This window comes from Cervus canadensis, chromosome 18, assembly GCF_019320065.1.
Source record: "Cervus canadensis isolate Bull #8, Minnesota chromosome 18, ASM1932006v1, whole genome shotgun sequence".
Classification (NCBI taxonomy): Eukaryota; Metazoa; Chordata; class Mammalia; order Artiodactyla; family Cervidae; genus Cervus; species Cervus canadensis.
In genome coordinates, this window is record NC_057403.1 from 41,585,711 (window position 1) to 41,602,841 (window position 17,131).

Here is a 17,131-nt window from a genome sequence, read left to right on the forward strand (position 1 = left end):
CTGGCTAACCCTTACTCCAATATTCAGCTTTCAACTGAAACATCACTATTTTGAAGTTAGGTGTGGGTTCCTGAAACTAGGGGTGGATTACTGGCTCCTATGACCCCCTGCAAGTTCCATATTGTAACAAGCATTGCTTATGCTTGACTCCCTGTTTTCCTTGCGAAGCTGCAAGTTCCACAACGGTGACTTTCTAGAGCCAACACTGCAATTCCATGTGACTGGCACCTAGAAGGGACCCACTGGGTTTCTGAGCAAAGACAGAAAGGGAACAGAAGGGAGGGAGGGAAGGGACAGGCTGGTGGGGAAGACAGGGTGGTACCAGGGGCTCCCTGGAATCCCACAGCACTTCTACCTGGGGAAGACCCCCTGGAGATTGGGGAGGGTGGGTATATAACTTGGTGGCACTTTAAGGAGCAACCTCCTAGTGAATTTTGTTGTTTAGCTGCTAAGTCGTGTACGGCACTTTTGTGACCCCATGGACTGTAGCCCGCTAGGCTCCTCTAGTCATGGGATTCTCCAGGCAAGAATACTGGAGTGGGTTGCCATGCCCTCCTCCAGGGGATCTTTCCAACCCGGCGATCAAACTGGTGTCTCCTTCTGAACTTTGGTGGGTACTTTACTCTTGGAAGCTTCAAAGTCATTTACAAACCTTAACTAACCCCACATATTAGAGCCCCAGGGAGCCATCAAGCTTGGCCTCAACCCTCCCATTTGCAAATTAGAGAAACTGAGTCTTCCAGTTAAAAGCCTGCCTGAAGGCAAAAAAGAAATCAGCCTAAAAGTCTGCTCATTCTTCAGGAAACCACGGGGTGGAGCAAGAATTGGAAGCGGATAGGACTTGGAGCCTCAGTTTACCTCCCAGGGTGAGGTAAACTCTACAGTTGTAGGTAAACTCTACAATTCCTTAAATCTCTACTGTGGATTTGCTCAGCTTTGGGGCCTCCGAGAGGCAGCACCAGGGAGGACAAATTCAGTCTTCAAACATGTTTTGTTTTTAAAAAAAGATTTTTAAATAGAAATCTAGAATTGAGAGTTCTCTTCAAAAAACAAAGGTCTGGCAATACTGGCCAAGATTTCTTTTTCACATGTGCAAGGCTGGCTGGAGCTAAGCAGTGACTGCCTTTTTGTTTTTAATTAAAAACATATTATTTTTTTTTGCCACACCATTCAGCATATGGGATCTTAGTTCACCAACCAGGCACTGAGCCAAAACCCCCTGCAGTGAAGCCTGGAGTCTTAACCACTGGATTGTCAGGGAAGTCTCATGACTGCCTCCTTTTCACCAATTTGCCACAGTCTCCACTACTCCCATTTAGCTCACTTCTCTCAACCATGAAACCTGCTGAACCCTGTATATATCTGAATCACAATTCTTGAAGTATCTCCTTCTCTTTAGTCACTAGCTGCTAGTTGCCCTGGACTCCTCTGGGTTTTCAAAAAAGTCAAGCTCTTCCAGCCACAGGGCCTTTGCACATGCTATTCTCTCTGCCTGGAACACATTTCCCTCCACAAGGGTCTGAGTTGGGTTCCCCTTAATGTACCTGTACTTATCTCTCATATCACAGATCATAACTTACAATTATTCATGTGTGTGCTTATTTATTTGTCTCTGTCTCCTATTAAAATAGAGGTCCAGGGAGGGGAAAAGATTGCTTGGTGTTACAGATTGCAGCATTTGCAGTATGCAGCCCAGAACCTGGCCCATCTTAGGAAACTGGTAAATTTTTGTGGTATGAATGAATGCTGGAATGCATGAGTGAGATTCTACCAGGCTTGGGGGCATCCATTCAGTGTCCATTCAGGGGCCAATCTTCCCTGTTTACCTGCAGGGTTAGTAAGAGCATATCATTTTCCCAGCCTCTCCATGGGATTCACTCAAGCCCAAGTTGAGCAGGCCCATATGTTCCCTTGTTCCAGAAGCTCTGGGATGAGAGGTGAGTGAGAGCACTTAGGGGCATTTGCATTCAAAACCTGGATACATTTGTCAGGCAAGTAAATGATGACTAAAGTGATCAAAGGGATGATGAGATGACAGAGCTTCAAAGTGAGGCTTCTTCTAGATGGAGAAAAGGAGACTTGAATTAAATCTATAAAATCCCAGAGTAGATGCAGAGGAAGGGATGATGGCCACCCAACCTCAACTATTAGAAGGAGAGGCTCCCCCTTTAAGTTTAAAAGAGTTTAAGGCAAAAAAAAAGCCACACGCACTCCCCAAGCTACTTTGCTCAGAAGGATGTTATGATGGTGGCAGAGCTGAGGCTGGGCAGAGGGACCTTTTACAAATGTGTGGTCAATGTTCAGCCAGTTCTGGATGAAAGTGATGACATGAATGTCACAGCAGCATTCCTCTCCTGCAAAGTGCCCACCAGATGCTGATCAAAGCAAAACGCTGTGGGGAATTCCCTGGTGGTCCAGTGGTTTGGACTCTGGACTTTCATTGCCAAGGGCCCAGGTTTAGTTTCTGGTCGGGGAACTAAGATCCCTCAAGCCACATGGTGTGGCCACATAAAAAAAGCAAGAGAGCTGGGCTAAATGAATTCAAATAACCCTTTATTTGATGCTTCTAGTATCTCCAAGCTATACCTGACTCACACTGAAAAAGTTCATCTTCCAGGCTTGGGGGTCAGCCTCTCCTAGAGAGATAGCCACAGGGAGAAGACGGTGACCATGAAGGCTTTGGCATCTCATGCTGGATTCATGGAGTGAGGTCTCAAAAGAGGACAAAGGGATGAGGTGGCAGGAACAGGATTCACCAGGATCTGGTCAATTGTCTGCTCCTGAATTCTCAAATCCCAAGAGGAAGCGATCCTCATGCTTGGCCAACCCCCCCGCCCCCTCAGCTTCTCCTGGTCTCCTGCTACAGTTCTTCCCTTTAGACCCCAGTAAAACCAGAAAGATGAGCTAGAACACAAACGTGGGATTTGCAGGTGAAAGCTAGGGGTGCTGGAGAAAGCTGCTTGTGAGAAAGGGTGACTGTGTTCTGCTCACCACAAGAAGGACTTTGCTGAAAACTAATGCTTGCAAAAAGGGGGGAGGCTTTCTCGAAAGGTAATGAGCTCCCCATCACTGGAGGAGTACAAGTAAGGCCCCAGAGGCTATTTTCGTGGCACTTGTAGATGGGATTCCAGCAGTAAGTACTGCCATCGTTCTTCACTGGGTGGTCTCCAATGGCCTTCAGAGAGAGGTAGTCAGACTGCCTGACACTGTATGCAAGTTTTTTTCTGGATAAGCATCTTCCCCCACCCAGGAAAATGTTCATAACTTTCTTCAACTTCTCAAAAGTGTTTATGACTGAAAAATTTTAATCACTGAGAACTGATGAGGTCACCATTTCCCAAACCTGGCTGCCCAGCTGAACATCTGAAGAGTTAAAAAAAAAAAAAAATTATAGGAGACCCTCCCCAGATCCCATTTCAAGCCCATTGCATCAGAATCCCTAAATACTTGTGTTTTTTTATTAATAAAAATTGTCTCTCTGTGCTCGCTTCGGCAGCACATATACTAAAATTGGAACGATACAGAGAAGATTAGCATGGCCCCTGCGCAAGGATGACACGCAAATTCGTGAAGCGTTCCAATTGTCTCTCTGTAATTCTGATACCCTCAAGCGGCGACTAGTCTGAAATCTCTAGAAAATGGTAAGCAAAGGTCTTAGTGAATTTTAAGGGACTATGCACTCCTAAAGGTTTAGAATTCTATGACAGAGGTCACAAAATAGGACCCAATAGGCTGCTGGATATGTTTGTTCATGAGGAGAGTATTCTAATATAATAAAGAAACAACTTTGATCACTGTTTAAAAATTAGAATATTCACACACATACACAACATCCAGTTTCCCATTTCTCCTGCAGAATCAGAAGAGATAGCAAAATCTGACCCTCATTCCCAAATCCCAGACTGGAGCTTAGACAACAAGCCACAGTCAGGGAAGACTCTTGAGAGTCCCTTGGACTGCAAGGAGATCAAACCAGTCAATCCTAAAGGAAATCAACCCTGAATATTCATTGGAAGGACTGATGCTGAAGCTCCAATACTGTGGACACCTGATGCAAAGAACTGACTGACTCATTAGTAAAGACCCTGATGCTGGGAAAGATTGAGGGCAGGAGGAGAAGGGGACAACAGAGGATGAGATGGTTGGTTGGCTGACTGAGTGTTTATGAGTTTGATCAAACTCCCGGAGATAGTGAAGAACAGGGAAGCCTGGTGTGCTGCAGTTCATGGGGCTGCAGAGAGTCAGACATGACTTAGCAATTGAACAATAACCACCACCACCGCGGTCTATTACTATAATCAGTTTACTTTGCTCTTATGCATTAAGATCAAAGTCTTACCTTGACTTGCCCCTGAAGTCAAGGTAGTTGGAGACCCCTGTTTGAGGTTTCCCCAGAAATTCACCAGCTTGGGAGATCCTCCAGTGACTCCCCAGTTGGGACAGGGGCCATCTGCTCTTGGCTAGGCTGGGACCTGAAGGGCCTCGGGTCCAAACTTCCCCAGCCCCCTGCCTCCCACCCTGCTGACATCTAGGAGTTGTCCTGTCACTCCAGCACCGGGGCCAAGGACTTCAAAGCCAAACAAGATCCAAACTGAACTGGCACTAATCCTCTTCAGTCTCAACCTCTTTTCTTCTGCCAGGCAGAACCTTCTCGTCTCTGTTGGCTTCCTATTAAAATTAACAAGCATTGCAGGCAGGCATCAAAGGCAGAGTTGTGGCTTTAATAGTCCAGGCAGGCCCAGGCTGTGATCACGGCCCCTCCCCCTCAACCAACTGAACTGGGGAAAATGGTAACAGCTGCAACTGCCAAAATCAGAACAATGGCCATCCTCGACTGTTGGATATGGGCAGCATGGAAAATTCCAGGTGAGCAGAACATCTTCACAGCAATTTTCTTCAAAGTGCCCTGCAGAAACTGGCCAATTATTCTTAAGAGGCACCCTTAGAAGAGTGGGTGATTATCCCCATTTTATTGGCAGGGAAACTGAGGTCAAACAGCTTGCCCAAGACCAGACAGAAAAAGATGGAGTCAAAGCAGCGGCAGCCTAAATCTATGTCCATCTGAGGCTCACTCACACCTGTATCTGGCCCAGCATTCTAGCACACCCAGGTGTTCCTGCCCAGCTGGGTTGTCGTGGCCAGCGCTCCTGGTTCTCACGCTGGGTTTCCCAGACCCAGATTTCACAAAGACACTAGTAGCCCCGCAGGTCTGGAGGGAGATGACAGGCTCTATCATCAACCCCTTTACCATGCAGGAAATGACTGCAGTGGATAATTGCTCTCCTCTATACAACCTTCAGACTGTGGTCTTTGTTTTTTCTCCCTAACTTTAATTGGAGAGGATCTGATTATTTTCAGAGAACTATGTACTTATCCTGGAGAAATCAACAAAGTTAATGCCTAGTATACCATGGCTCTGAGTTAGTGAAATCCCTGCTAGGTGGGGCAGGGCTCTGTGGGTTGAGCCTTGGTTCCTCTCCCCGAGGGGCCTGTTCAAACAGAAGTCCCTAGCCCCGAAGGATTTTTGAAACTGGAGAAAATGTTGATCTGGCGAGGCTTCTGTAGGAAGAACATGCTACTGGGGCTGCAGGGCCTGGGCTGCTGAATTCCCTCCCACATCTTTGGAGGAAAAGCACAGCTACAAGTGCCTGTAGACAATTAACAATTGCTGAAATTTCTCCAAAAAATGACTTTGATCCCAAAGCTGTAGATACAAACTGCTTTGGGTGGGGTTGGGGGGTGGGTGTTGGCAGAGGGGGCTTCCTCTCTAGAAATCTAAGAAACAGGGATCTTCTGAGACAGGAAGCTGTCTCAGGACTTCCCTGGCAGTCCTGTGGTTACCACTCTGAGCTTCCAATGCAAGGGATGCAGGTTCGATCCCTGGTCAAGGAACTAAGATCCCAGATGCCACGTGGCACGGCCAACAAAAAAAGCTATCTCTTTACACACACCTAGAGCAGAGCTAAGAGAGGCCCTATAGTCATCTAGCAATGACCACCTCCTCGTTGCTTCAGATGACCTGTGGCCCAGGGCTGGGAAGTGACCTTGTGAGTGAGCAATCCCAGTGAGTGAGTTTAGAGACACTCAGTTGCCCTGACTTCCTGGCTTCTTGCACTAAGAGAGAAAAACAGAAGAAACAAGAGGAAGGGTGAGATGTGAGAGGACAAAGGGGGAGTGAGAGAAGAGGAGGAGAAGCGAGGAAGAGGAAGAAGAAAGGAAACCAGAAGAAGAGATGGAGAGAAAGGAAAGCAGGAGAGACGGAGAGTGGGAGAAGAGGCAGCCTTGATAATTTCACCATCTGACCACGCTGGCCTGTGACGCTCACCAGCGGCTTCTTCCCTGGTGCCTCACCTTGCCAATCACACAATAAATCTTTGCACCCTTGGGTGAGGCAGGTGGCACTGTGGGGGCCCTCAGAAGTTGCTTACCCCGAGCAGGAGATTCTGCAAATGGCCTCACTCCACAGACACCTAAGAGATGTCAAAGGCCCTGGGAAGTTTCCCTCCTCAATTCATCATCTGGCCCAGCTGATCTGCACTGTGGATGAAATGGTGGCCAGGGCACTTCCCCTCTGGGACCTCAGACTCCCAATCTGTAAATGGGGCTGGGATTGAGACAAGGCTTACACGATTGCCCTTACAGCTCCAGCATTCTAGAATGACCTTCATTCCAGGAATTCTACTTCCTCCTTTTCTTGAGAACCATTACAGAGCAAATCCAGAATGCCTTGCTAGAAATCAATTTCAGCCAGAAGGAAGGGTTTCTAAAGTAAGAGGATAAAGTGCAGGAGCCTGATATGCGCTTTGTCGAGGGGTCCCCAGTGGGCCTGCAGAGGACTCGGAGGCTACAGATACAGCTGTGTCAGCTCCCCCCACCGCCGCCAACCTTGAGACTATCCTTCCTGGGGATACACCAGGATGTTCATCTTCCTCATCAACTGAAGTCACTATGAGCCTTCTGAACGGGGAAATTATTAAAAAAACCAGAAATGTGGAAAGACACAGACTTGCCACATGTCTGAGGAAATAATATGTAGACCGATCCCAAAGCAGGATGGCTCAGCACTCTGTCCTACCGAGTGATTGTGGAATGCGGCATTTGAGGAAGAAGAGAGGACCACGTAGAGGAGGCCCGGGAGTCTTATGATAGCATGCTCAGCCTCGGTAGTAATTAGGGAACTGCAAAGCAGCAGCCAAGGAAATGCCACTTCACGTCTGTCAGACTGGCAAAAACGAAGTCTGGCAGCGCCGAGTGTTAACAAAGCCATGGAGAACTGGGCGCCTGAGTACACCGGTCACGGGATTGTAGGCCCCTGTGGTGAGCGATTTGGAAAGATCCAGTAAAGCAGAACAAGGCTGTCCCCTTCAATCCTGTAAGTCCCCTCCGAGGTACACCCCCTAGAGAAACCCTGGCACATTTCACATGCAGAAACACATATGTGTGGATATTTACTGCAGCAGTGTTTATAACGATGACAAAGTAGACAGAAACATATAAAAGCCCATCAACTGGACAAATTGTGAAGTAGTCATATAATAGAATAATATAAAGCAGTTAAACCATAAATCTCAAAACGCTGAGCCAAAAAAGTAAAAAAAAAAAAATAAATTGTAAAAGGCTACATAGAGAATGATGCCATTTTATAGAAGGTTTATAAACCTGTAAAACAAGGGTATGTAATTTTTATAGATATGTACATATGTCGTAAAAGAAGAAAAACATGCATGGACATGATAAACACTTCATGAGATTGGTTCCCGGGTTTGGTGGTGGAGGAAGAATGAGATATGAAAAGTTTACACAGGCAGTTTCTACTCTGATTATTTTGTTCCTTTGAAAATTAAAGTGAACAGAACTTAATGTTAATATCTGATAACATTGGAAGGTTCTGTATTTATGTTATCTGTTTTTGAAATCATTTCAAATTTTAAGAATAATTTTAAAAAGAGGAAACAACACTATGGAGAACAGTATGGAGATTCCTTAGAAAACTAAAAATAGAAATACCATATGATCCAGCAATTCCACTCCTGGGCATGTATCCAGAGAAAAGCATAATTCAAAAAGATATACACAGCCCAGTGTTCACAACCGCGCTTTTCATAATAGCCAAGACATGGTAGCAGTCTAAATGTCCATCAATAGAGGAATAAAGATGTGGTATACATCATAATGGGATATTACTCAGTTATAAAGAATGAAATAATGCCATTTGCAGTAATATGGATGTACCTAGAGATTATCATACTGAGTGAAATAAGTCAGAGAAAAATAAATATATGATCTATATGTGGAATCTAAAAAAAAGATGATACGAATCAACTTATTTTTAAAACAGAAACAGACTCCCAGGCTTTGAAAACAAACTTATGCTTACCAAAGGGGAAATGTTGGGTGGGGGGAGGGATAAATTAGGAGCTTGGTATTAACACATACAGACTGCTATATATATGGGCTTCTCTGGTGGCTCAGCAGTAGAGAACCCGTCTGCCAGTGCAGGAGATGTAAGAGATGCAAGTTCGATCCTTGGGTCAAAAAGATCCCCTGGACCCCTGGAGGAGGGCATGGCAACCCACTCCAGTATTCTTGCCTTGGAGAATCCCCACAGACAGAGGAACCTTGGCTGGCTATAGTCCATAGGATCACACAGAGTTGGACATGACTGAAGCACTACTATATATAAAATAAATAATCAATAAGGACGTGCTAGTAAGCACAGGGAACTCTACTCAATATTCTGTAATAAACTATATGAGAAAAAAATTTGATACAGAATGGATATATGAATAACTGAGTCAGTTTGCCGTACACTTGCAACTAACACAACATTGTTAATCAACTATAATATAAAAATTTTGAAGTGCTATTTAGATTCACATGTAGTGGATTTATTATTGTTATTTTAAAGAATAAATAAATGTTTTGAAAAAGAAGAAAACAAGAAAGCGCATTGGGCCTGAGATCTAATTGGGATTCCAGGGGCATATTTGGAAGGTCCCACTGTTCCCTGGGGCAAGACCATTAACCTGGAAGGCACGGCTGGTTGTCACCAGTGATCCAACTGGTTCTAGCTATAGCAACTGCCTCCCCCAGCCCCCGGGTAAAATCATTATAAGAGGGATGGCGGGGGTGGGGGGAATGGGGGGTGGGATGTACAAGATAAAATGAATTTTAAAAAGAAGAGCTGCCCTGTTTAAACAGGAGAGGGGGAGACAGGGAAGGGACCTAGAATCCCATCTGTAGCAGCCACTGCCAGACACATCCATGAAGCCCTAGGGTTCTCAGCCTCCCATGCGAACACCTCGAATCCAGCCCCAGCATTCCATGAGGGACCCAGCGGTCAGCTAGATGGGGAGAAATGAAGGGCTGAGACCAGGATGAGGCAAGGGAGGCACCACGGGGGCAACGTTTAAGGAAGTACTCACTCCTGGGGTCATCCCAGTGCCACCCTGCACTGGTGCGTCCTCACAGAAACCCTGCTTGCTTCCTCCCTTGCTGACAGCTACCAACACGCTCCCTGCCCCTCTTGGAAAGCAAGTTCGTGAAGATCAGGCCCTGTGTCTGGCTCAGTGACTCCATCCAGAGGGCGAACCCCAAGCTGAGCACATCGTAGGCCCTGAATATGTTTGCTAAATAACTGACTGAGGGAAGGAAGGGAGGCAAGGGGGATGGAGAGGATGAAATAAGGAAGGATGGACAGAGGAGAGCCTCCTGTGCCCTCTCCAAAGGTCAGCCAACCTGGACCAGCCTCTGTGCTGCTGGGGGCCGTGAGTGTGAGTAATTGTCGGCTTTGGCTTTACTCATCCTCCCTTGGGGCCGTGTGCAAAAGCAGACGGTTTCACTTGCCCAGTGGGTACTGAATTACAGCCGTGGGGCTGGAGTCCTATGTAATTAACCAGCAGCCGCCGGCCCTGGAGAGTCTGTGACGCCTGCCCAGGGCGCAGGTGGTTGGGCACCCAGCAAGCTAGCTCCTAATTAGCGGTGGCCTGGTTTTTCACAGTCCACAGCGCTGGGACCCACCTCCTCCCAGGCTGGCTCCCCCATTGGGCTGTGGGGTTATGTACTGGGGTTCCATGAGTGCAAATGGGGCCAGAAAAGCAGAAGAGTGTGTGAGAGTGTGTGTGTGTTGGTTGTGGGGAGAGCATTTTTCAGAACTATCCTGATGTGTGTGTGTGTGTGTGTGTGTGTGAGTGAGTGTTGCTTGTGGGAAGAGCATTTCTCAGAACTATCCTGAGAGAAGATAGCCCCAGCTATCTTCTTGTATATACAGCTTGCTCAGGGTCTCTGTCTCTCTCCCTTTCTCTCACACATAACACACACTGCTACCTTAGGTGATGGAACAAATCTTTGGAAAAAACATAAAGGAAATGGGAAGCACCTTCAAGTTTGTCAAAATCTACAGAACCTCTTCTGCCGCTGAGATCTTTCAAAATGCCCTCAGCACAGTCGTCAGAGCTTGGATCACACAGAGGAAGGCATCTCGTGACCCCAGCAGGGGAGGGGTGATCAGTACCGGGGGGTAGGGGGTACTCAACCAGCCTCCCACCCCAAAGCCCAACCTGCCAGGGTGTGGGGCTCTGAACAGGGGCTCACCCCTCTGCTCCATGCTTCTCCATCTTCTGTAACAAAGATGCTGGCCCCTTATATTTTCCATGGCTTCCTACTTCTCCTTTGATCTGTCTACCCTAGAATCTCCTGTCCTGCTCTATCTCCCTCCTAAAGATGCCAGCCTCATGTTCAGAAAGGTGGCAGGCCTTACCAAAGCACTGAGGCTGAACTCCAGGCATATCTGACTCTGATTCAAGCTGCCTATCAATATATCACTCCACTGTAAACATGAAATCTTTTTTAAACAATTATTTCTTAAAAAAATTTTTTTTATTTGACTGCCCTGGGTCTCAGTTGTAGCATGTGGGATCTAGTTCCCTGACCAGCAATCAGACCCAGGCCCTCTGTATTGGGAGCGTGGAACCTCAGCCACTGGGCCACCAAGGAAGTCCCATAAGCCTGAAATCTTAACAATACCTACCCCTCTTCAAGCACATGGTGCATTAAATGCCTAATCTTCATTTTCTCTTAATCCTCACCACAGGTCCATGAGTAGACCCAGTTATCTCTGTTTTATAGTGGAGGTCCCCGGAGACAAGGGAGCTTGCCTGAGGTTGCATGGCAAGCAGGTGGAGGAGCCAGAATTGAAGCCATGGGTGAAGGTCAGGAGCCCACCATGCTCTCTCTTGCTAGAGTATGACAGACTAGTGAGCCGTGCAGTCAGTGTGAGGACCACCAGACCAGGGCTTACTTTCTGGATGCTAATGAACGGTGAAGTCGGGAGGCAGAGACATGCAAATTATACCTCAGGGAAGTATCATTACACATCACACTTATCAGATAGGCAAACATTTCAAAGTCTGAATATAGGAAGTACTGAAGGAGGAGGTATACAGACTGTGAGTCTCAGAAATTATTAGAAAGAGTGCAAATTAAGATCTTTGGAGAGCAGTTGCCCCTTATAACTTGGCCATCCTCCTTCTAGGAATGAGTGAGGCTTGTACACTCATGTACATGATATGTGTGGAGATGTTCCTTGCAGCATTTTAATTTTTAAAAAATTTTTAGCCCACACTGTGCAGCATGCAGAATCTTAGTTCCCTAACCAGAAATTGAATCTATGCCCCCTGCATTGCGAGTGCAGATTTTTAAAAACTGGACCACCAGGGAAGTCCCATAACAGCACTTTTTTTTAAAAGAAATATTTTATTTTTATTTATTTTGACTCTACCACATGACTTGTGGGATCTTAGTTCCTGACCAGGTATTAAGCCCAGGCCTTGAACAGGGAAAGCACAGAGCCCTAACCACTGGACAACCAGGGCATTCCCCAGCAGCATTCTCATAATAAAGAAAATGTGGTAGAAAGAGCCCAAGTCAGATGCAAGAAAGCCAGTCAAGAAATGAGTGCTGAATCTTCTTAGGAAGTGATGGAGGCAGACAAGACACTGCTCTGGTTGGAGGTGAGGCAGGCAGCAAGAGCTCCCTGGGGAGTTAGAGATGCTATTTGACGGCTATGTGCAGATGTCGAGGAGCAGCCGGAAATACGAGCCTGCAGTTCAAAAGAGGCCTGGGCTGGGGGTATGAGTGGGGTGTCACCAGCAAGAGGTGGTATTTAAAGCCACAATCCTGTTAATTTTTAATGTCTTACAAATAAAAGAGCTGAAGCAAATATGACAATGTTGACATCTGTTAATTCTGGGTGGTAGACACATGGATGTTTGTAGTACTATTCTTTGTAGTTTTTAGTGTGCTTGAACTTTTATAATAAAATTAATTAATAAAAAGTATAGAAAACCACAAGGTTCCAAACCGCTGAACACTTCTGTCATGCGTTCCTCAGACCTCGAGAGTGGGTGTTGGTAGTGAGTTAGGGAGCCATGTTCAAATCCCCCCCGCCACCAGCCTAAGCTGGTGACCAAGGTTGACCCTGTCACTCTGGGCCTGTTTTCCCAATGGGGTAAGAAGCTGGCCCGTGACTTCTCAGGGTTCTCCCAGTGCTGACCATCTCGATTCAAGCTGGGGGTCTCTGGGGTTCCTCCCTGCTTTTTGTCCACCCATGTCTTATGTCTAGTCCTATAGACAGCCTTGTAGGTGGAAGGTCAACTCGGACTCCAAACAGATACAAACTGCTGCCAGGGAAGTCAGAAAAAGAAAAAAAAAAAGAACTTAATGCCCCGTGGTCCCCATGCCCTGAGATCCAAAAGGAATTAGGCTGAGCTTAAGAGTTGGAAACGCAGAGACTAAAACTCTCCACAATATTGTCTGCTGATGAACGCACCCCACAGAGCCTGAAATGAATGGGTGAGCGGCTGAACCAGTTGTAATAGACACAGATAAAAATAATAGTAATAGTGAAACAATGATAATACTTGAGTCAGATTCTGAATTAAGGGCTGAGTACATTTCCTCATTTCAGTTTCGCAATGAGAGTGCCATGGGGTTATCATTTTCATGAGTTACACTTTTGCCGATGAGGGAACTGGAGCTCAGAGAGCTTAAGCAACTTGCCCCAGATCATGCAGCAGGACTTCCCTGGTGGCACAGTGGCTAAGATTTGCCGGCCGATGCAAGGGGACACCGGTTCGATCCCTGGTCTGGGAAGATCCCACATACCGAGGAGCAACAAAACCTGTTCACCACAACTTCTGAGCCTGTGCTCCACAAAAAGAGAAGCTACCACAATGAGAGGCTGGCACACCAACGAAGGGTAGCCCTCACTCACTGCAACTAGCGAAAGCCCGTGCAAAGCAACGAAGACCCAGCACAGCCAAAAAAGAAAATAAATAAATACAAATTGTTTTTTAAAAAATCATACAGCAAAGAAAGAGAACCAGGATCAGGGCCCAGGGAGCATGACTCCAGATCTCAAGCTCCTGCCCACTCTCAGTGAGCGACAAGGCCCTTTAAGTCTATCCAACAAGAGCCAGAGAAGACAGCCCACATGTAACTCTATGAATTGAGTCATTTACTCATCAGCAGCTCATAAATATTTATCAAACACCCACTGCATGGGCAGCACTCTGTGTGCCTGGCCACACGGATGCCGAGATGCAGGCACAGCCTCTGTTCGTGAGGAGCCTGTGGTCTAGAGAGAGGTCAGTTTATAAACCAATGTAATAAAATCTGTAGGCAGCTCCAGACTGCCCCCAGAGAGATGCACATGTCCAAAGGGGCCCCGTATAGGAAAGCATGGTGATCCGAGAGGGGTGTGCATAGCACCTTCGTCGACCATCAGTACCAAGGCTCACCCTCCAGTCCCAGTCCATGAGTCCCAGAACTTCTGGCAGAAACTGCTGGGTGCAGGATAGCAGGTGCCTAGCTAGGACTTCTCAAGTGGTGTTACTGGTAAAGAACCCACCTGCCAATGCAGGAGATATAAGAAATGCAAGTTCAATCCCTGGGTGGGGAAGATCCCCTGGAGGAGGAAGTGGCAACCCACTCCATTATTCTTGCCTGGAGAATCCCATGGACAGAAGAGTCTGGCGGGTTACATTCCATGGGGTCCCAAAGAGTCAGACACGACTGCGTGTCTGAGTACATACAGCTTTGACTTTCATGGAAGGGGGAGATGATGATGACCCAGTCATTTTAGGCTAACAGGTGGCGCGTTAGCTTCTCCTGTGGAAAAATCCATTACCTTGTTCTGAGAAAACAACTTGCCCATTCGTATGGAGAGGCCAACAGTGGAGGAGGAGGTATTTAGGGCTCAGTGGTGGCCACAGAAGGGCTACTCGGGCAGGCCTGCTTCTTTACAGAGAAGTTCTTACCTCAGGATCCCTGGGGGGTGGGGGAGGAAGCCCTGCAATGGGATTCAGAAGATCCACAAATCCTTTGAACTTGTGAGGGAAAATGTATTTGTGCATTTTTAGGGGGCCGAAATTTGTGCTGATTTGTGAAATTTGTGATGAGGGGGCTTCCCAGGTGGCACTAGTGGTAAAGAACCCAACTGCCAATGCAGGAGATGTGAGATATGGGTTCGATCCCTGAGTTGGTAAGATTCCCTGGAGGAGGGCATGGCTACCAACTCCAGTATTCTTGCCTGGAGAGTCCCATGGACAGAGGAACCTGGTGGGCTACGGTCCATAGGGTCGCAAAGACTGGGGCACGTCTGAAGTGACCGGGCACGCGTGCATGTTCTGACTAGAACTTCCATCAGACTTTCAAAGGGCCTCTGGAATCCCCTGAGAAGGCTAAAGATCACATCTCTGAAGAAATACAGGCATCCCTCAGTATTGCAGTGGGTACCAAATCCATGGATGGTGAAGTCCTGGGGATCTGTGGGAGTTGGTGAGTTACATTCCACCTTCAGCAGCCTCAGGTTCCACCACTGTGGGAATGGAGAGCGAGTTGTATCTATTTTCTAAGCGCAGATTTAAGTTATGCACGCCAGTCATGCCATGTTCCAGGGGTGGTGTGTGTTCTTGCTTTCCTGCTGCCCTGCAGAGATCAGGAGCTGAGACCCAGAAGATGGCCCAAAGGACAGAGGGGCCCCTGGATGTGCGTCCCCAGGGCCCAGGGGAATACAGGAATACGACAGCCTAGGCTCAGTCAACAGGGACTCCCTGGCCCAATGATACACAGTTGTTTCAGTCCACACAGCCCAGAAACTGGGAAACAGCATCATGCTTGGTGACTGGATTTTGATACTATCATTTAGCTGGGGCCTTAAGCAACACTGCAGTGTCAGTCATCCAAGGAAGAAGCAACTCCTGGCTCAAAGAGTGAGCAGAGAGGAGAGGTGGCTTAGATAGGGGGAAGGGAAATCCCTTCTTTCTTGGACCAGACCCTCTAAGGCATTCGTATCTGCTACAGGGGACACCCAAGAGTGGGAGGCAGGGGGAGAAGCTGGACCTGCGAAGAGATGGGTGGGGACTGAGCAGGAAATGCAGGCATGAGAAGACAGATCCAGCCTCTGGACTCTAAGAGCAGCCCTGCCCGGTCAGGGGTTTCCTGGGATGAGATACCCTCCTGACCTTCCACGCCATTAGCTCTGTTTTTACTCACCCCCTGGCTCCACAGTGTCCAAACAGTGCTGGCCCTTGGAAGGTGTTGAATGAGTGAATGGGCCTGGATTCCCTGCTAGAGGCTGTGAACTCCTTTTGGGCAGGGGCCATCTGGGGATCACGGCAATGTGGCCCCTACCTATCCCTCCCCAGTGCCCCGATGACCATGGGGCTGCTCACTAGCTCTCAGCTCAATCACGGCTCCATGGGTCAGACTGTGGCCCCAGCAATCCTTGTGGATGAGGAATGGAGACCCCACTAACCTACAAGTAGGAGGAGCTACCTTCCCTGGTTGTGGCCAGAACGGCTTTTTGGCCTTTCAGGATGAGGAGGAGGGGGCAAGACCAGAGGAGGCTAGTCCTGCGCCCCTTCTAATGTTTAGTGGGGCAGCACAAGAATATAAGTGGGGGTCCACACACTACCAGGTGAAAACATTTGAAAGGTATACATCAAATACATAAAATACATTCTATTCCCCAACCTTAACAAAGAGCTTCATCGCAACCTAGAAGGCAGGGGTGCCAGGAGATCTGCCCTGTGGCCCCCACCCCCAATCTGTGGCCCACCTCCCTTCTCTCTCCACCCCAGCTCCTTCCCTCCACACCCCTGCGGGCACCCAGCCCACACATTCAAACTCTGCCTGTAGCCCCAGCAAACAGCCACCCTTGGCCATCCCTCAGGCTCCAGGGACACACACTGCCTGCAAATCTGCCTGTGGAAGTCTGGGGAGGAGAACTGAGCAAATTCTTAGAAGGAAGCAGGTTTGGGATGACAGAAAATTCTAGAATCCAGGGTGGTCCAGGTGCGGTCTAGAAAGAGAGGTTATAGGCTCTGGGTGGGCACTTGCTCATGACTTTGGGCGGGGGCGGTGAGTAAGGGGGAAGAGGTCTTGAATGGGACCTTCTAAAGCCAGGGTCCAGATAGAGGCCCCCACCTTCCCACGGTACGGGCTTCTACAGTCAAGCAGCGGGGCAGAGAATGAGACCTGGGCAAGGGAGGAACAGCCCCTGTGAAAGAGGGAGCAGAAACAGCAGGTAATGGACTTCTCCGGTGGTCCCATGGTATAGAATCTGCCTGCCAATGCAGAGGACATGGGTTTGATCGCAGATCCAGGAAGATTCCACATGCCGTGGGGCTAATAAGCCTGGGTTCTACAGCCATTGAGCCCGTGTTCTGCCAACAAGAGAACCCACCGCAATGAGGAGCCCCTGCTTTCTGCAGTTAGAGAAAGTTCACACAGCAATGAAGACCCAGCGCAGCCAAAACTAAAAATAAATAAAAATTTAAAATAGCAAGTAATAGCACGTGGAGGACTTGGAGAAGAGACATAGGTGGCTCCGTATGTGACTGCCATTTGAGCCTGAGTCTGGTTCCCTGACACCTTGGCAGGTGGGCAGGTACAGCCACCCGCACTCCTTGTGAAAAGTTGCCTAAATGACTATACGGCTCACCTTCTCCTCTGCCAACCCCCAGCTCATGGCTGGGCCGTGTGCAGGGCGTCTGGCCCCAGGGAGAGGTGGGGTGAGCCCAGGTCTACACCCACATGGCTATAAATAAGGAGCCTCTGGCGATTGCTC

At 47.9% G+C, this 17,131-nt stretch overlaps 1 non-coding gene across 1 annotated transcript; it reads left to right on the plus strand.

The window, feature by feature from the left end:
- The first annotated feature begins 3,480 nt into the window (after positions 1-3,480).
- Positions 3,481-3,587, plus strand: LOC122421764. The gene has a single exon (XR_006263582.1). It is a non-coding gene; the product is annotated as a U6 spliceosomal RNA (small nuclear RNA).
- Positions 3,588-17,131: the final 13,544 nt, after the last annotated feature.